This window comes from Lepidochelys olivacea (assembly GCF_965140295.1).
Source record: "Lepidochelys olivacea isolate rLepOli2 genome assembly, chromosome: 8".
In the NCBI taxonomy this organism is placed as follows: Eukaryota; Metazoa; Chordata; order Testudines; family Cheloniidae; genus Lepidochelys; species Lepidochelys olivacea.
This window is the reverse complement of record NC_140418.1, coordinates 79,310,565-79,329,501: the sequence shown is the minus strand read 5'-3', so window position 1 is coordinate 79,329,501 and position 18,937 is coordinate 79,310,565. Positions and strand designations below refer to the sequence as shown.

Sequence of the window (18,937 nt, the reverse complement as noted above, 5' to 3'; positions counted from 1 at the left end):
TTTGCTCTTGTGGACTGATCATTCATTGATACATTCAAAGATGTTACAGTGTAAGTATAACTGTAGTGTTGTGTAAATAGTAATTGCATGACTGTTTGCTTAACTAATTTTTCTTTTTGATAAAGTTTGGTTGTATCATTCAAAGTGTAGTCCTCTACTAAATACATTTTCTGTAACCAACCTAGAGGCTCCAACATGAAAACTCAGTTGGGTTTTATTGCACCCTTATTTTAACAACCTAATATTAATTGGAAACATTTCAACATAAAGGTTACAGAAGATTAAACCCCACACACACTGGCCACCACCCACCACACTGTGTATCTTAACTATTTTCTAGATTACAGAGGCTTAAATCTGTGTTACCGTCAGTCCCTCCATCCCAGTCACATGGAGAGGAAAGAAGATTGCACGCAAAGAGGGGGAGGGTCCCCAGACCCCAGAACTTATAATGAACAAAGAGAGGGGCTCCCCTAGACCCCCATATGCACACGCACGCACGCACACACACACACACACAAGGGGAGAATTCAGGGCTAACAGACACCCACCACCCATAAAAGCCCAACATCTTCTGCTACTCCTCATATTCATAGGATCATAGAAATGTACGGCCTGAAGGGACCCTCAAAGTCATCTAGTCCAGCCTCAAGCATTGAGGAAGGACCAAGAACACTTAGACCATCCGTTATAGGAGTTTGTCTAACCGGTTCTTAAAAACCTCAAATGATGGTGTTAGGATATAGATATTCAGGCCTGTCGGTAAAGGCCTGTACTCTAAGAATTTAGGTGTATTCTTATCACTTGGCTAGTTATAGAGGTATAAAAGAAAGAATCAAAATCACTGTCTGCAGGTGTAAGGTCCTTCTCTTACTGTCACAGTCTGAGGCCCTGTTCTTAGGCTAAGGCCTTTGGCTAAGCAGCAGAGCCAGCCATAAGCTGGGAAGCGAACGGTCACAGCCTCACATTCCAACCTAGTCACACTGAAAGAAGGTGCTATTGGGCTGTTAGGCATTATCAGGACAGGACTGTATTCCTATCACCTCCAGAGAAAGGGAAGTGCCTAGAAAATGTAAAAGAAAACTTTGTTTGATAGCATCCTGTCTGGCAAGAACTCACTTATCAATAGCTGGGATGTGAAATCATAGAATCATAGAATATCAGAGTTGGAAGGGACCTCAGGAGGTCATCTAGTCCAACCCCCTGCTCAAAGCAGGATCAATCCCCAATTTTTTCCCCAGATCCCTAAATGGCCCCCTCAAGGATTGAACTTACAACCCTGGGTTTAGCAGGCCAATGCTCAAACCACAAATCCTCACTTCTGTATGGTTTTGTCATTATAGTTCCCACTTTGCTATTGTTTGTCTGCATAATCTCTGTCTGGTTCTGTGATTGTTCCTGTCTGCTGCATAATTATTTTGCTGGGTGTAAACTAATTAAGGCGGTGGGATATAATTGGTTAAATAATCATGTTACAATATGTTAGGATTGGTTAGTTAAATTTCAGGGAAATGATTGGTTAAGGTATAGCTAAGCAGAACTCAAGTTCTACTATATGGTCTGCAGTCAATCAGGAAGTGAGAGGCTTGGTGGGGGGAATGGAGATGGGGAAATTGGAATCATGTTTTGCTAAAGGGGGAAATGGGAACAGGGACACAGGTGTAAGGCTCTATGGTGTCAGAGCTGGGAAGGGGGACACTAAGGAAGGAAACTGGAATCATGCTTACTGGAAGTTCACCCCCAATAAACATCAAATTGTTTGCACCTTTGGACTTCAGATATTGTTGCTCTCTGTTCATGCGAGAAAGACGAGGGAAGTAAGTGGGTGCAGGAATAAGCCCCCTAACATCTTGGTGCCGTGACTCAGATGCATCACATTGGATAGGAGAGTGGCAGCCTGTAAGTCCCCCTCCACAACAGTCCGCGCAGCTGCTTGGAGGGGGTATCGCAAACTCTCGTGATGGTAGTTGCAAGTTCTGGCAAGCCAGGGTAAAGGATTTTTGGATAAATGGATAAGGAAGAACCAGGGTCCATACCAGGTGCAGGGGTCAACCTGGGATAAGATTAAAAAGGAAATGAAGGAAGTGTTAGGGGACCCAGAGGGATGGGGGGTGGCTGAGGAGCCCACCCTCCTTGGTATATGGGTAGTGGAAGAAGGTCCCTGCTCATGGGGACTGAATGCCTTCCAGGGAAAGGAGGCACTTCAGTCTGCTTGAGAGAGGTTTGAAGTAAGGGCAGCATTATGGGAAGCTGCCAGTAATCTTTGAAGTTTGGTGCTGCTTCAGCAAGGGCTGCTGAAGGGTTGTAAATTAGTTAGGGGTAGTGAAAGATGATTTGGCACAACAGGGTTTAAAGTCAAAAGCAGAGTTAACAGACTATCTTTAGAGACTGGAGCTGGGACTTGGTCCTGGGGGAGTGGAGAGAAAGAAGGAGAAGAAAAAAAAAAGTTTCAAAGCGCAACCTGCCTTTCCACACTCTTTTGTTTTCTGAAGTTTTAATGGAGGGTACTTTGGATACTTATGTGAGATGTCAAGAAGGAAGTTTTTGCTTAATGATAAAACCCAGTTATATAAATGTAACTGGATGTTCAACTCTGTGCAGTCACATTGGATGGAAGCTTGGTAAATAAATTATCCAAGGGGGTCAGGTAGAGTGGCTACCACCACCACTATGCTTCTGTCCCCAGAAGCCTTTACAGCTATTCTGAGGGAAAATGGGCCCTTTTCCCATAGAAATGGTCTATAAGGGACTGCTGCAGGCAGAGAGAGAATCTGATCAAAATTATTTGACTATTGGGTAATGTAATCAAAATCACTAAAGGATGTACGGGGTTTCTTATGGAACTTAACTTGGCTGCCCCTGGTTGTGTCTAGTTGTACAAGATGGAAGTGTAATCGGGGTACAGTTGTGTAAAAGAGTAATCACAGTGCAAGGGATGTTAGGAAAAAGAGAATTTTGTGTGTGTGTGTGTGTATGTGTGTGTGTGTATAGTGCTAAAATCTGAAGCTGTGTCTCAGCTATTACCTGAGAATAAACTTAAAGCTTGGTACAGCAGAGAAACTATTGCAAACATGGTCTGTTGTACAAGAGGGGAAACTGAGGTACACCACCTCATGAATTTCATAAATGACCAGTGAGTGGGGTAATTCACTAGCCTGACTATAGAACAAAATAAGGACAGCCTGAAGGTAATTCTTTTTTTTCTGCAATTAGCAAGGAAATTTGTAAAAGAAAGTGGTATTATTATTAAGCAATAGTCTGTCCCCACCAGGGAGGTGGAAATTATTTCTTTTGTTTTTCAGACACTCTACAAGCAAGCTGGCGCCAGTGGAAGAATAACTCAGAATACCAGGGATCTATGTTTTGTGGTGTTTGTCTTGTTGTTAGCATTGTTGTGTTTTAATGAACCGAAAATCTCATGATGTGGGTGGGGGATGGTTTCAAAAGGCTGACCTTGAGGGGGAGATGTGTATGGGAATGCAAAATGCTCAACTAGGAGGCCAGCACCTGTGTAATAGCTACCATGGTACCTGGAAATGGAATGGCAACTAAGGTGGTCCCCACAAGCCCTATGGAAATAATGAGAAGGGGAGGAGCTAACTGGGAATCAATGGAGGGGTGTGTAAAATAGTGTAAATCAACAGAAGATGTTTGGCTGTGCCCCTCTCCTGTGACTATGGAGGAGCAGGATCAATGGCCTATGCAAGGGGTGGACAATTGGGTATACTGTGTATTAGGTGTTTTGCTGGGAATGTACATATTACTGGGGGCACAATTACACTAGCCCATATCCAAACTACACACATCTACAGATGGGGATTCCACAACCTCCCTTAGAAGCCTATTCCCGTATTTAGCTCTCCTTGTAGTTAGAATGTTTTTCCTTATAATGAATCTAAATCTCTCTCTTGATGCAGATTAAGCTGATTACTTCTGGTCTTACATTAGTGGACATAGAGAACAATTGACCACTGTCCTCTTTATAATAGCCCTTAACACATCTGAAGACTATTACGAGGTACCTCCTTGGCCTTCTTTAAACCTCTCCTCAGAGGTCACCTTTTATCATTTTTGTTGCTCTCCAGTTTGTCCACATCTTTCTTAAAGTGTTTCACCCAGAACTGGACACAGTACTCCAGCTGAAGCCTCACCAGTGCCAAGTACAGTGGGACAATTACCTCCCACGTCTTACACATGACACTCCTGTTAATATACCCCAGAAGGGTATTAGCTTTTTTCAAAACTGCAACATAGTAATTCATATTCAGTTTGTGATTCACTAGAACCTCTCCCTATTTTGGAATATGCTCTTTCCTCCTTGTTGTTAATATTAATTGTGTTGAGAATATGGTCACCATTAATCTTTTTAGTGAAGACTGAAGCAAAATAGATATTAAACACCTCAGCCTTCTTGATATTGTGTCATTAGCTCTCATTCCCCATTAAATAGTGGGCCTATACTTCCCGTTGCCTTTCTCTTGTTCCTAATGTAGTTATAGAACGCCAGTGTCAGGAATGTGTTCTTTGTGCATGCTCTGAGCATGCCTGTTCTAAACTCTCCCCCAGAGGGGCTCTTCCTCAGGTCCTTGTTCACATGGGAGGAGGGAGAGAGATCATGGACAACCTCAGAAAGGCAAGGCACGCCCCCATAACCTGGCTTATACAGGCAGGCAGGGAAGGTCACATCCCCATAAATGGGCAAGGGACCCCCCAGATCTCATATCACAAGGGGGATAGCGGTTCAGACCCCCACAAAAGACAAGCCCTCTCAGAACCTGGCTTCCTGGAGGAACAGATTGTCACACCCCTTTAGGTGGGCTGGGAGTCCCTAGATCATGGCACATACATGGTGGGGGATGTGTGGCTGAAAGGTGTCCCACCCCTATTTTCCCCCAGTGCCTCTGTCATGCACCCCCATGTCCTCCTTTCCAGCGTCCCACTGCTCCCCTCCTCTCCCACTGGTCCCCATCCTCTCTCTGATTCCCCAACCCCTTCCCCCCATTCCCTCCTATTCTTCCACCCCAATCACCCTCTCTACCCACTGAGCATTTGCTTGCGTAGTTTATTTTCCCTTCAAAAAATCAGATTCAGCACCTTCTGAATATTCTGCTGCACTCGGATTACGTTTCTCCAAAATAGAAATACCTCTTTAATAGCGGCATGTTGACTCAGAGGTCCACTGGTGGTTAACTATTCTGTGTCAGCAACTCTTGTCACACCTGACACGCTCACTACACCTAATACACTGTTGCTATGATATATACCCAAGAAGTGGCATGTAATATCGCTGAAAAACTAAAAACTGACTGATCCTGATCATTAATATTCTTGCGTGATATATATATGAGCTGTGTACACAAAGCGTTATGGATGTGTGCTAGATTTACATTCTTAAAATGTGTTTGGTAAGCAAGGCATAAACCCAGCCCCCACTAGACAATGGAATGTGTATGTGTGTGTCTGACCAGCCTGGCCATCAGGCAGAGAAAATAAAGGCACATTTACATAAAAAGCAAACAAAGCCATCAACTTAGTGTGTGGGGAAAGAGCTCTGGCTGGGGTCTGAACCTCAAATGATAAGCAACTGAATCAACTGTTGTGTACAATATTACTGTATTATAAAAGTGTATTGAGTGGGGGAGACTTAGGTTGGACGTTAGGAAAAACTTTTTCACTCAGAGGGTGGTGAAGCACTGGACTGGGTTACCTAGGGAGGTGGCAGAATCTCCTTCCTTAGAGGTTTTCAAGGTCAGGCTTGACAAAGCCCTGGCTGGGATGATTTAATTGGGGATAGGTCCTGCTTTGAGCAGGGGGATGGACTAGATGACCTCCTGAGGTCCCTACCAACCCTGATAGTCTATGACTTCATGTCTTTTATGAAACCCTGTGACACACTGGTTATGAATATCATCATATGAGGCATTATGAATACTCACTAATATTATGCTTTAAAGCAGAGGTGGGGAAACTAACACATCTGGCCCACGGGACCGTCCTGCCCAGCCCTTGAGCTTCGGGCCGGGGAGGCAAGCCCCTGGCCCCTCCCCTGCAGCCATGCCGTCGCGCAGGCAGTGCTCTGGGTGGCGGGGCTGTGCGCTCCTGCAGCGCAGCGCAGCAGCGTGTCTGGCTCTGGCCGGGCGGCACGGCTGCCAGACATGCTGCTCTGAGCAGCATGGTAAGGGGGCCAGGGGGCTCCGGGGGGCAGTCAGGGGATAGGGGGGTTTGGATAGGCGTGGGAGTCCCAGGGAGCCTGGCAGGGGTGTGGATAGGGGTCGGGGCAGTCAGGGGACAGGGTGGTTGAATAGGGGGTGGGGTCCCGGGGGGGCTGGTTAGGGGAAGAGGGTTGGGGGGGGCAGTCAGGGGACAAGGAGCAGGAGAGGTTGGATGGGGCAGAGTTTCAGGGGGGGCAGTCAGGGGACAGGGAGGACTGGATAGGCATGGGAGTCCCGGGGGGCCTGTCAGGGGACGGGGCTGTGGATAGGGTCGGGGCAGTCAGGGGACAGGGAGCAGGAGTGGTTGGATGGGGTAGAGGTTCTGAGGGGGGCAGTCAGGGGGTGGGAAGTGGGAGGGGTCGGATGCTGGTGGGGCCAGGCTGTTTGGGGAGGCACAGCCTTCCCTACCTGGCCCTCCATACAGTTTTGCAACCCCAGTGTGGGCCTTGGGCCAGAAAGTTTGCCCACCCCTGCTTTAAAGTCTGTGACCAAACACAAGGAGAAACAGGATTTCCCCCAGACAGGAGAGAAGGGATGTCTACCTGGCTCCAATGTAAGGTAAGCATTACAGAATCAAAACAATAGAAGCCCCATTTACATACAAATCAACAGAGGGATGGGAAGTCCACAGGAAGGGAAGAACAGCAAGAGGTCAATGAACTTTAAGAGAGATACTTGTCAAAGGTTTGCTGGATTATAAGGCGAGGAGCAGAGAACTCCTAATTTATCTTTCACCTACGAAAACAAGGGAAACCAGCACCTCATACTTCTGTGGAAGGTCCTGACTGAGAGAAAGTTAGCCATAGCTGGAAAGAAGAAAGATGGGTAAGAAATCCTGAACAGAGACTGTAGCTTGTTAAGTTATGTCTGAGCCATTAGAAAATTTATTTTTAATTTTATCTGCTTATAACCATTTTCGTCTTTACCCCTGTACTTGAACTCATTTAAAACCTCTTTTTGATTAAACAAACTTATTTTACTTTTAATCTAAACCAACCTAGTGCTATATTTGAATTGACGTGATTGTTAGCACCAGTTAAAGTAACAAGCTGGGCTTTTCTCTCTTTACAGGAGCAATGAACCTTATAGCTTCTCTGAATGTTCCAGGAGCAGGCTGGACAATTTAGGACAGAGAGTTTGAGGGAAATTTGGAAGCCTGTTGTGGTCATCCTGCAACTAGTAGCCAAAGCTGGTGGGGCTGCTGTGCTGTAGGCAGGCTGCTGAGGTTGGAGTGCTGAACCAGGGCTGCACAGCACACAGACGCTTAAGGAATTGCATACCTGTTTGCTGGCGGTTGGTGTCTGGGCTGTGAGCCACAGCAGGAGAGCATTTAAGGCACCCAGGGTTACAGGGCAGGCAGTAACACAACCTCTCACTGGTCTGGGTTGAACCCCAAAATGTCAAAGACACATTGGAGATGTGCCCATTTTTTCTTTTTCTTTGACAAACAATTCATAAAACTATTTCTTGTTTGTTTGCTAATGCATTCCTAACAAAATATTAGGAACCATTAGAAAAGGGATAGATAAAAAGATATTAGTAAATATCATAATGCCACTATATAAATCCCTGGTATGCCCACAACTTGAATACTGCATGCAGTTCTGGTTGCCCAATCTCAAAAAAGATCTATTAGAACTGAAAAAGGTAGAGAAGGCAACAAAAATGATTAAGGGTATGGAACAGCTTTATGAGGAGAGATTACAAAGACTGGGACTTCTCAGCTTGGAAAAGAGACAACCGAGGGGCGATATGAGAGATCTATAAAATCATGAACGGTGTAGAGAAAGTGAATAAGGAAGTGTTATTTACTCCTTTACATAACACAAGAACCAGAGATCACCCAATGAAATTAATAGGCAGAAGGTTTAAAACAAACAAAAAGAAGTACTTCTTCACTCAACACTCAGTCAACCTGTGGAACTTGTTGCCGGGGCATGTTGTGAAGGCCAAAAGTGAAAGTGGGTTCAAAAAAAGAATTATCAGTTCATGGAGCATCAATGGCCATTAGCCAAGATGGTCAGGGACACAATCCCACACTCTGTGTGTCTCTAGCCTCTAAATGCCAGAAGCTGGGTGTGGAAAACAGATGGATTACTCGATAAATTGCCCTGTTCTGTTCATTTCCTCTGAAGCATCTGGCATTGGCCACCATCGGAAGACTGGATACTGGGCTAACTGAACTATTAGTCTGACCCAATATGGCCATTCTTATGTTCTTATATACAATAATGATTTAAAATGCAAATCAGATCTAGTCATAAATTAGTTTTAGGAGTTCAATTTGTGGCACAATTTAAAATTATATATAGTAGCTAGATTACAGGGCTCACCATATACAACATACAATGCTAGTTGTCTGAAGCACACAGATTTTGAATGTAAAGTTTGAACTTATGTAGACTGCTACTCCTACTCAATTGAGTTTTCAGAACTAGTTCAGGCAAACTAGTGTCAGAACATAATAGTTTTTCATAGTACCGCAATGTAATCACATTACACCATCTGGCTGCTCAACACCAGATGGGCAGTTTCACAAAAGTAAAATAAAATATAAAGTTGTCCAGAAAATTCCTCTCCAAAATTAGTTCTCTTCCCTCTCAGAAAGTTTTAATTTTTCCTGATGTCAGAACTACTCTACAAAAAGAAAATACTTGTTGGCTGGTTGAAGTTGAGTATCACAAATACTCCCCAAATATTTTAGTCACTACATTTTGCAGAATGCAGGTATGTTGCAACTTGTAAGCTGCCTCACAGAAAATACACAGGAAGCTGTTCATAAGACAGAACAAACAAAAAAGATATATGGTAACATTTACTTAAAATACAACACTATTACTTCCCCTAAGATTAAATTCCAAAAGGAGATGTAAAGCTGCTTAAAGCTTTTACATTTGCCTAGTAATCCCCTCCACAGATGGCTGTTATCCAGATGAAACAAACATATCAGCCTATGGAAATTTAGGGCACACAGAAGTAATTAAATTACAACTTTATGCCTATCTATAAAAATGTCATAAGAAACTTGCTTTATTTTTTGAAAATCCAAGTGTCCCCACCCTTGAAATTTGACAGTTGATCATTATTTTACTGCAGATTTTAATAATCTAATTTGCAATTAGTGATATAAATACTTTTAAAATAGAGTTGTCTATTTTCATTATAGTTATAATAAAAAGTTACTATTGGATAATCAAAAATGAACCCCAGAAATTCATAAACCCTAGTTCACTAGTTTGTAACTATTTAACCTAGTTTAGTGCTGTCAGTTATATTAATCATAGAAAAATGCTTGGGTCATATTTTGCCAACATTCTTCTACATTCAGAGTTTTTAATTAAGGAGTTTTATGTGTCGTCTAAGCTATTCAAACTCATCAAAGTTAATTTGAAAAAAGCAAATCACAAATTTTTCAGCCTGCAGTACTGTAGTATTCACTCAATGCATCTGTATATTATGGTCTTGCGAGACAGCCCCATTTTGGAGTTTGGGTACCCATACCAAAATGCCACTATATAAATCCATGGTATGCCCACACCTTGAATACTGCATGCAGTTCTGGTCACCCCATCTCAAAAAAAGATCTACTAGAATTGGAAAAAGTACAGAGAAGGGCACCAGAAATGATTAGGGGGTTTAGAACAGCTCCCATATGAGAAGAGATTAACAAGGCTGGGACTGCTCAGCTCAGAAAGAGAGACGATGGGAGGGGAATATGAGAGAGGTCTATAAAACCATGAATGATGTGGATAAAGTGAATAGAGAAGTGTTATTTACCCCTTCACATAATACAAGAACCAGGGGTCACCCAATGAAATTAACAGGCAGCAGCTTTAAAATAAGCATAAGGAAGTACTTCAAACAACACACAGTCAACCTGTGGAACTCATTGCCAGGAGAAGCTGTGAAGGCCAAAACTGTAAGTCGGTTCAAAAAAAAAAGAATCTGATCAATTCATGGCATATAAGGCCATCAGTGGCTATTAGCCAAGAAGATCAGGAACCCATACTCTGGGTATTACTAAACCTCTGACTGCTAGAAGTTGGAACTAGATGTCAAGGGATGGATCACTCGATAAATTGCGATGTTCTGTTCATTCCCTCTGAAGCACTGGCCACGGCCAGAAGACAAGATACTGGACTAGATGGACCATTGGTCTGATCCAGTAGGTTCATTCTTATGTTCTTATTTTGCATTTCTCAATTTCATTTACATTTTAAAACGACTTGCAATTTAACAAGTAAAATGTTTATTTGAAGTTGACCAGCTATACGCCTACAATCACACAGAAACACACACACTTACATCTGGTAAAAGTTACTCATATGCCTGAATGTTAGACAATTGCTCCTTCACGTTCCTAGCTCCTTACACCAGGAAGTTAAAACAACATTAAATGCTGAGCTGCAAAGTTACCCCCACATCCACCTTCACCAAGTACATTCAGTACTCTTTTCATACAGCATCATCTACTATTGCAAGATTCAACCATGCCTTCTACCTTTATAGATGACTGATCTTTTCTTTTCATTCAGCCACTGGGGAAATAGTCCATCAAGCTCCCAAATCCCCGTCCTGACTTGAACATACCCATTTCACCTCCACATTAGCATCCCTCTACTATGAGAGCATTACCATCTCCCTATTAGGCATCTCTTTCTGGCCCTATTAGGCAGCCCTTGCTTACCATTTTAGCATTTTTAATAGCTTACAATGGGCTTTATGGTATTGAATCTGATATGATATATTTAGTCAATCTTCTCTTCTTTTACCTCATCCTCAATGCTGAATTTGACCATGACAAAAATCCAGCCTATAAGTATTTTGTGGAGATCTTGGGTACCCAATTCTTCTTGTTTCTCTGTATTCAAAACACCTACTACATGTGACTAGCATAAAACATTCTTCTTCCACTATACCTCACTTTAACAATCCCCAAGGTTTTAGCATTGGTACTTTTCCATTTAGTCCCCAAACACTCCCTGAGCCTTCTTTCTGAATTCAACTTTTTAAAACTTTTTTTTTTTGCTTTTCCTTTTAATTTTGTTTGCAGATAAGATATTTTCCCACCTACCAAAGTCTTTCTATTTTCCAGCTCAAGTTCTACTCACTTCAAATACGAGGGCTCTGTCTCTTGCTCCCCCGTTTCTCCATCTCTCCAGCGTGGAAAAAAATCCTGCTTCCATGCTACTCCTTCTCATTTGATGATGGCTTCAAATGGAATCAAGTCCCAAAGTCTCAAAACCACTTTTCCTCCAGGTTTACTACTAAGAAACTGTCATCTAATAAAGTCAAATCCTACTTCATGGACTTCCCATTCTATTCATATCCAAACCATTCCCCTGAAACTTGAGCAAGGTGTCCATCATACCTACAAGAAGGACATACTGGATGCTACAAAGTTACTTATATTTGCATGCTAGCCTGGTAACTGTGAAGTGCTCTGTATGACTAAAGATATACAAAAATAGATAATATTAAAATGGTCTTGCATTGTAATTTGATCTTAAACAATTTCCTTTGTATCTTGCTACAAGATAGGAAAATCCTGATCAACAATTATTATTTTTAAAAGCAAAGCAAGGGTCAAGATAATGCAATATAAACACCATGGCCTCTTACCTCCTACAACTCCTGATTTCAAGTGTTAAACCAATTTAGCAGCAAAACCCAGAATAATTTTGAAAATTCACAGCACGCTTAAAACAGATGTAAGACCTTCACCAGCCTAGAAGCATCTGCTACGTTCAGCTTCACACAAATCAACAGTATATTGGGCCTGATAGCAGGGGTCCAGCTAGCAACCTGAAAACTGTACACAGACTGGATAATCCAGTACAGCGTCTTCCCTACAGATCACCCTGAATCTGACAGGGTGTGCACATCAGGATTTACAAGATTGTCACTGACAGTTGGTGTAGTTAGAGTCCTAAAGCATCAACAAAATGTTGCCCCAGAGAAATTGGACACCATGGAATATAACTTTACCACTCCACCCTGCTTCCAAACATGACTGACAGAGAGGCATACAGAGGTTGGGAACACAGTACTTAGTTATAAAGCTTGGAACAGCAAGGAAAACCCACAATACAAATAACATTCACACACCACTTACCAGCCTCCCTCCTAGCCACCCCTCAGCTTAAAAAAATAAAAGAGACAAGAACAGATGCTACACTCGCACCTTCAGTGCTACTGCTAGGAGGTTATGCTGTTCAGTCATCCACACAGACATTAGCCTAATTCCCTAAAGCAATTACAATACTGTGTTCGCAGACAATTTGCAGGGCCCTCCCCAACACAAACCATGTGCACCCAAATGCCTGCAAACTCTCCCCATGTGCGTGTCCACTACATGTGCATTCCCCACCCCCAGGAGTACACGCATCCCCCCCACCTGCAAACTCCCCCCCACAATATGCACACATCCCCACCGTATGCAAACTCCCCTCCCCCTGTGCACACATATCCCCCACAAGCTGCCACCACATACCAACTCCCCCTACCACCTGCAATTCCCCATGAGTGCAAGTGCCTCCCCCGCATCACTTGCGAATTCCGTGTGTGAATGCACGTCCCCACCACCACCTGCCATCTCCCCCCGTGTATGTGCAGGCATCCCTCAGCTGCCACCACCTGCAATCTCCCCCCGTGTATGTGCAGGCATCCCTCAGCTGCCACCACCTGCAATCTCCCCCCGTGTATGTGCAGGCATCCCTCAGCTGCCACCACCTGCAATCTCCCCCCTGTGTACACAGGCGCATCCCCCCAACCCCCACCACCTGCAATCTCCCCCATGTACACAAGCATGTCCCCCCAGCTGCCCACCACCTACTAACTCCCCCCAAGTATACACACGTTTTCCTCCCAGCTTCTCCGCCCCTACCCATGGTCTACAAACACCACCCATAGTTTGGGCACAGGCACCTCCCCCTACCTCCAAACTCCCCTCCCCAGTATGTGCATGCTTGGGTGCCGCCCCCCCCAAACTCCTCATCCCCCACAACGTGTGCAAACAAACACCTCCTCCCACTGCCTACCAACTCCCTCCATGTGTGCATGAGAGGTCCCCCCCTGCTACCTGGAAAAACTCCCCCCTCCTGAGCATACAAGATCCCCCCCCCGCCCCGCCCTCTGTGAGTGAACAAGCATCCCCTCAGCTCAGCCATTTGCACACGGAGAGTCCCCCTCCAGGAGGGGGACTAGACTCTCCGGGAATTAATCTTTAATTAAAGATTATGTCACGCGCTGAAATCTCCAGGGATACATCCAACCAAACCCGGCAACCGGCTGGTGTGTGCAAGAGCGCCCCCCCCCCCCCGCGAGGCACAAGGGCTGGAACCAGGGGCCCCGCCACAGGCACCCCCGGGCTGGAAGGGGTGTCCATCAGGTACAGCAGTCACAGGCTGGCTCACTCGCTCTCAGCACCCCCCCCCCCCGTACAAATCGTTCCAGCAGCCCAGCCTGTGCGCGCAGGAGCATCTCCCCCCCCCCCGCCATTGGCCAACTCCCCCGGTGTGTGCGCGAGCGTCCCCCGCGTCGGCAAACGCGCCCCGCCTGCAGCCCCTGGCCGGCCCCGCTGGAGCCACAGGCAGCCCAACGGCCCCAGCGTCTCCGCCCGAGCAGCCACGGCCGGGAGCGGGCTCACTCACCCGCATGGCACCACCTGCTGCTGCCGGGGGGGGGGGGGCCCACTCCCGAGCGAGCCCAGCCGCCGCCGCTACGCGCCGCAGCCCGGGCCCCGCAGGGTTAATCGCCCCACCCCCTCCCCGACGCGGCGCTGCTCCCATTGGCCGGGCTGTTGCTAGGAGACCTGCAACAAGGGCCTGCGCCGGCCCAGTGGGCCGAGTCCCGAGCCGCGGCACCCACCTCCGCCGCCGCCGCCGCCCGAGGGGCCCTCCCGCCCAGCGCGGCCGCCTGTGACCCGCCCGGCGAGGGAGGGGGCTGCGCGCCGCACGCCTGCCTGAGCCCCGGGGGCGGGCGGTCCCCTGTGGGCGTCGGGCCCTGCCTGAGCCCGCGCTGTGCTGGGGGAGGTGCCCAGCCGGGCCCTAAAGGCTCTGTCTGCAGCCTGCGCCAGGGCGGGCTTTGGCCTGCTCCCTGCAGGCGGCCCGCAGCCCCAGGATAAACAGTAGCAGCGCTTGGGCCCCAGAGGTGCCTGGCGCTGTCAGGCACCTGTAGGCTGAGCAGATGTCCTGATTTTATAGGGACAGTCCTGATTTTGGGTCTTTTTCTTATATGGTCTCCTACTACGCCCCACCCAAATTTTTCACATTTGCTGACTGGTCACCCTAGGCACATGTGAAATAAGCCGGGCCGCAGACTGTCTCTGTCCCTCGGGTTAGCGCTCATCCAGCCTGTGTGGTGGGTACAGCAGCCCGGGACCCACCCAGCTGTACTGTAGAGTTTGTGTAGCCAAAACATGTAGGTCCTAGGTGTGCGTGTGGGGGGTGACTGTGGGAGCAAAGGAGGCTAGGAACAGCCCAGCCTCCGTGCTGGAAAGGGGAGAGGGAGGCGCTGACCTTTTCCAGGAAAGCGCAGTGGGGCTGTGGAAAGGTGCTGGTCTCCCTGCTTGTGGCTGAAAGGTGTACTGAGAAGTGTTGCTTTTCCGGCCCCAAGGGAGGTTTGTGGTATATGCGTGAAAGAATAGTCCTGTTTGGGGGAGGGGAAGGAGAGCAGCATGCTAGTGTTAATATGTGCAGACTTGCATGAAAACTAACATCCTTATTATGTATATATGTCAGATCTCATTTAGGCAAAGGACAAGAAATATTGTACAACACTCTCACATGGTGTGTATAGTCACGGCTCAGACAAGGATGAAACCTGAAAAATACAGGCAAACATTAAGAAAAGAAAAGGAGTACTTGTGGCACCTTAGAGACTAACCAATTTGCCACAAGTACTCCTTTTCTTTTTGCAAATACAGACTAACATGGCTATTACTCTGAAACTAATAAAATATAGAATCAGTGAGCACAAAGACGGGGGGTGACAAAGTATGGTAAAGTTATAGAGAAGAAACCCAGGGCTGGACGGGACCTTGGCAAGGTCATTTAGTCCATTTGCCTGTGCTGAGGCAGGAACAAGTAAACCTAGACCAGCTCTGACAGGTATTTTTTTAACCTTTTCTTTAAAAACTCCAATGATGGAGATTTTACAGCCTTTGCAAGCCTATGCCTCTGTTTAACAGAGGTGCCATTTTAGATTTTGATAGGGGAGGGCAACTTTAACTGTGATTCCAGAGGCTACTAAAGCAACTAAAAACTCTACTTATTTTGCAGACAATAACTTAGAAATTAGCTGACTATACATACGTGTATGTGTGTGTATATATATATATATCTAATCCTAACATGTTCTTACATCTTGTGTCATGACACTGGTTAGGCTGAAAATGTTAAAGTGCATACTGGGTCAGACCAATGGTCCATCTAGCCCAGTGTCCTGTCTTCCAACAGTGGCCCATGCCAAGTGCTTTAGAGGGAATGAACAGTACAGGTAATCATCAACTGATCCATCCTTTGTCATCCATTCCCAGCTTCTGCAAACAGAGGCTAGGGACACAACACTATAATATCATGAATAATACAAATCATGACAATAATCGTTGACTTTATGGACTCTATGGCTGCAATTTTTGTTCTTTGTCCTGGAATTGGCCTGGATACAGGTGAAACCCTAAGAATTTGAGGCATAAACACATTTGATACTTGTATGACACTCATTCCTTCTTTTTCTTAAACTCAGAACAAAAAATTACAAAACAAAATGGTTTTCAGTTAAAATATAAAATTTCACAGCAGCCGTTGCTATACAGCCCAGCCTGGGGCAGAACCTGCTACCCCTTGGGGTTAAGTGATCTGACCTCTGTGCTGCTTTACATCTTGTCAACCATGACATCCTTCCCAATCGCTTGGGACGATTCGCTGGAGTCTTAGAGAACTGGCCTTTTGGTTTTGTTCCTATCTGAGTCCTGTTGGGTTTTTTGTTTGTTTTTTGCAGCATACAGCAGAGAGGGAGAGGCTGTTTCAGTGGATAGGGAGCAAACTCTCAGAGACCTGGGTTCTACTTCCCCCTGGACCTCCTGTGTGATGTCAGGCCAGTGCCTTAGGGACAGAGTTTTAAACGTTTTCAGGCACCCAAAGATGCAGCTAGGTATCTAGTGGGTTTTACAATGCAGTTAGCCTTCTAGGCACTTTTGAAAATCCCACTAGGTGTCTAGATACCTTTGAAAATCTGGCTGTTAGTCTGCGTGTGCCTCAGTGCTCCCATCTGTACACTGGGAATACCAGCGCTGCTCTACTTCAGAGGAGCTGTGAGGAGAAATAGGTTAGACATTGTGAGGTGCTCAGATACTACGGTGATGGGGCCACGTAAGTACCACAGATAGCGTGGGAGCTTCTCTATACCACTGCTAGCTCTTCCCTGGGTTTTGGCCCATTTTCACCTACCGCCCTCACATCTTCCTCTTTTCTGAATTAAACCTGGACTCTGAGGGCTTGGCTGTATTTCTTCTGAGTCCCCTGCATTCAGTTTTTACTTCCAGATCATTAATTTAATTTCCAGCCCTTTCTTAATCACCCTGCCTCTGTTTGTAAACTCTGTTATGAAACTCAGGGGAGGCTCCAGCCCCCCCTAAATGGTGCCCCTGCTGCTTAACTATCCTTGTAGTTTTTCCTAATATCTAATCCAGTGGTTCCCAACCTTTCTTGTGGGAATAGCATATTGCTATTCCCAGAAGACTGTGGCAGGCGCCAAACACCCCGCCGCTGAAATGCTGCTGCCGAAAAGCAGCAGCAGGAAGAAGCATCACCGCCAAAATGCTGCCAAGAAATGGCAACGCTTCTCGACAGCATTTCTGTGGTGGGGTGTCCTGTGGATGCACAAAAAATGCTCTGGCCGGTGCCATGGCGCCCCTGGGCACCACGTTGCAGACCCCTGATCTAACCTAAATTTCCCTTGCTGCAGATTAATCTGATTATATCTTGTCCTACCTTTAGTGGACAGAGAGAACAATTGATCACTATCCTCTTTATAATGCCCCTTAATGTATTTGGGACTTATTAGTTTCTCCCTTCAGTCTTCTTTTCTCAAGATTAAACATTCCTGTTTTGTTTTGTTTTTTTTTCCAAAGCTTTCTCTTAGGTCATGCTTTCTAAGCCTTTTATCATTTTTGTTGCTCTCCTCTGGACTCTCCAATTTGTCCACATCTTTCTTAAAGTGTGACACCCAGAACTGGGCATGGTATTCCAGCTGAGGTCTCACCAGTGCCAAGTACAGTGAGACACTTGTATCCCATGTCTTACATATGACACGCCTGTTAATACACCACAAAAGGATATTAGCCTTTTTCACAACTGCAACATGTTGTTGACTCATCTTCAGTTTGTGATCCACTATAACCTGCCAATTCTTTTCAGCAGTACTACCGCCTACCCCGTTATTCCCCAAAATATATCACATTTACATCTTTCCCTTGCCCCCCCCCATTAGACCTGTAAACCTGTCAAAGAAGGAAATTAGGTTGGTTTGGGTTGATTTTTTTTCTTGACAAATCCAGAATCAATACAATAGGAGAGAGTTCAAATCCAAGAAACTTTTTCTACTTCTATGTAATATCATGAAATTCTATGCTACCATTACTTTGGAGGGCCACATATGGCTAACAAACTGTTCTTTGTCCACTCCTGACCTAAAAGGAACCCTCAAGTAGTGATTGACCCAAATTTTTATCTTCTTTAACGCTATACTAATCTGATGTAATACTCAACAAATTTAATTTTTTTTTTATCTACACTTCTGTTTTGTGAGTATAATAACAGTGATAGCTATCCTCATGTCTCTTACAGAGCTGTTTTAGCGGTTGGATATAAAAACAGGCTTTCCCAAATTTGATCATTGGTCCATCTAGTCTAGTATGCTGCTTCCAACTGGGACTCATACCTAATATGTCAGAAGAAGCTGTAACTTACCTAAAATTTATCTTGCCAGTTGTGCAGTGCAGTACAAAGCAGAGAAAGGCATTCCTTCCAGGTTTCATTTATTGTCTTGTATCCTAATGCACGTTTTAATTACCTTTGTTGTCATTGCTTGCAAATCTAAAAATGCTACTGATAATTATAAAACCCAGCCCACAGTATCTGACTTGAGGACCTCCTAATTAATCTATCAAAAGTATTTTTAAGATATTTATTTTGATATCTAAGAACACTGAATTCTGCAGGTCATGTGTATTAAGTAATATCTTAGTTTATTTATACTAAATTTGCTGACCTTTATCTGAAGTCTCGTTGTCCTCATATTTTTGAGCAAAGTAAACAAGAGGAACTAATCAGTTTTTACTATGCCCTTTATCATTTTAAATACTTAATTTACCTTTTCTTAAGCTCTTTCAGGCAAACATCTTCATTTTGAGTTATTCTTAAACTTTGACTTTGGCAATTTAAATCTTCTATCCTTAAACAATACCTACTGTGTTCAGGACTCCCTTTACGGCTTTTGGAGAATGTATTTCTGTCAAAGGATCCAGCACAAATAGTCACGGACTCAAAAAAAGTCAAATAAATAAATAAAGGGATAGGTTGACTGGGAGGAGTCTAACCAATTAGTCAAAAGCTAGTGTACAAGAGGTGGGTACAGGAGGAGTCAATTTTGAGAGGAAAAAATAGGCTTAATATATGGTGTATAGGATTGATCATACCACTAGGAAAACTTTGGTATCAAAG

At 45.0% G+C, this 18,937-nt stretch overlaps 1 protein-coding gene across 4 annotated transcripts in view; it reads right to left on the bottom strand.

The window, feature by feature from the left end:
- SSX2IP (SSX family member 2 interacting protein) overlaps positions 1-14,164 on the bottom strand; it is a 39,502-nt gene extending 25,338 nt beyond the window's left edge. For 3 of the 4 annotated variants that reach the window (XM_084637798.1, XM_084637800.1, XM_084637801.1), the window contains exon 1: positions 13,865-13,975. The gene's annotated coding sequence lies outside the window, so the exon portion shown is untranslated. Of the gene's footprint in view, positions 1-13,864; positions 13,976-14,081 lie in introns of those variants that run through there. The other variant, XM_084637799.1, reaches the window with a different exon arrangement.
- Positions 14,165-18,937: the final 4,773 nt, after the last annotated feature.